Consider the following 2218-nt stretch of genomic DNA (forward strand, 5'->3'; position numbering starts at 1 on the left):
GAACATTTTACATCAACACTGGTCTCTCATCACTGGAAAGTATCACACCCTTCTACTTGAGTTACATGATTGAATTGTTCAAAAAGCTCTTTCTGTGGCCACTATCATCATTTACAGGATGTGATGGATTTGGTGCATCTTAATTGTCCCTAATAAGGTAGTTAAAGCTGACATTGAGGGGCAGAATCACGGGAATCACAGTGACCTGGGCCTCATCACAGAGCCCCTGACTCAGTACAGTCTGGGGTAGAGTCCAAGACTTTGCATTTGTAACTGATTCTCAAGTGATGCTGATGCTGCTGGTCTGCGGACCACATTTTGAGAACCACTGCCCATAACTGTCAGGGAGGCCACCACAGGTAGTAGGATAGGGCAGTAGTATAACATTAGCCCCTAATCTACCACCTGTGGTGGATTCAGTACTATGCTTGATCAGAGAAGGTGCTTGCCCACAGTATTTTACCTGTTGCTTTTTGTTATAAAAACACAACAACTCCCTAGGAAGGACAGACAATAATAAGTATGACAAAGAAGTGGAGAATTGGAACCCTCATTCATTGTTGGTAGGAATGTAAAACGGTGCTGTTGCTTTGGAAAACAGTTCCTCAAAAAGTTAAAGTTACTATGATCCAGCAATTCCACTCCCAAGTATTTACCCAGGAGAATCGAAAACTTGTCTACACAAAGAACATCTCAAACTCAACATTTCCCAGATAACTTCTCAGTTCCAAATATGCTGTTTCTGTGTTTCCTACATCTGTAAATGGCATACTGTCCATCTGATTTCCCAAGGCAAAAATCTGGTTTATATATAATAAAGCGCAACCATTTTAAGTGTACACTTCAATGAGTTTTGATACATTTATATACTCTTGTCCCTATCCCAATAGATATAAAACACTTCTATCTCTCCTGGAATTTTCTATATGTCCCATCCCATTCAATCTTTTCCTCACTTCTGGCCACAGGCAATGACTCTTTCTTTTTAGAAAGATTAGATTTTTTCCCCCCCAGAGTTTCATATGATTATATAAAGTATGTTATAAACCTTTTCGTATCTGTCTTTTTTCATTCACTGTAATGTTTTTGAAATCTATGTGTTGTATATATCAGTAATTTATATCTTTTTATTGGTGAGTAGTATTTCATTCTGTGTATGTATCATAACCTCTTCATCCAGTCATCTGCCAATGGACATTGGGTTGTTTCCAATTTGGGGTTATTGTGAATAAAACTGCTGTTAACATTTAAATACAGGTCTTTGTGTAGACATATATTTTCATTTGTCTTGGGTAAATACCTAGGAGTGATTTTATGATCACATGTAAGTGTATATTTAACTTTATAAGAAACTTCTAAACTTTTCCAAAGTATCTGTACCATTTTACATTCCTGTTAGCAATGTGTAAGAGTTCCATTTGCTCCGTATATCTTAGCCAACACTTATTGTCAGCCCATTTTATTTTAGCTATTCCAATGGGTGTGTAGTGGCATCTCATTGTAGTTTTATTTATTTATTTATTTTTTAAACACCTACAGCACCTGGTATTCCTAGGTGGTCTCCCATCCAAGTACTAACCAGTCCTGACCCTGCTTAGCTTCCGAGATCAGATGAGATCGGGCATGTTCAGGGTGGCATGGCCGTAGCCATTGTAGTTTTAATTTGCACTTCCGCAAAGATAAATGATGCTGCGAAACTTTTCCTATGTTTATTGGCTGCTCACATATCTTCTTTGGTGAAGAGTCCAAATCTTTAGCCTATTTTAAAATAATTTGCTTATTATTGAATTTTAAGAGTTGATTATATATTCTGGAATTAAATCTGTTACCAGATATATCTTTTGTAAGTCTTTTCTCACAGCCAGACGCTTGCCTTTTCATTTTCTTAAGTGTCTTTTATTTAAGTTTGTGTTTTCAAATAGTGTATATACTATTTAAGAAATCTTTGCCTAACCCAAGGTCATGAAAATTTCTCCTATATTTTTTTCCGGGAGTTTTATAGTTTTAGCTTTACATTTAGGTGTATAATCCATTTCTAGTTCAATTCTGTGACCTTGCTAAATACACTTATAAGTTCTAGTAATTTTGGGGTGGGGGTGAGGTGAGATTCAAGATTTTCCACATATACATTCATTCCGTGTTTGAATAAAACCAATTCGAATGCTTTTTATTTCTTTTTCTTGTCTTGTTACACTGACTAGGACCATTAAATGGTGAG

General features: G+C 36.3%; 1 pseudogene; it reads right to left on the reverse strand.

The window, feature by feature from the left end:
* Positions 1-1530: 1530 nt before the first annotated feature.
* Positions 1531-1649, reverse strand: LOC111729229 (annotated as a pseudogene).
* Positions 1650-2218: the final 569 nt, after the last annotated feature.

The sequence above is a fragment of the Pteropus vampyrus genome, unplaced genomic scaffold (genome assembly GCF_000151845.1).
Source record: "Pteropus vampyrus isolate Shadow unplaced genomic scaffold, Pvam_2.0 Scaffold8, whole genome shotgun sequence".
Classification (NCBI taxonomy): domain Eukaryota; kingdom Metazoa; phylum Chordata; class Mammalia; order Chiroptera; family Pteropodidae; genus Pteropus; species Pteropus vampyrus.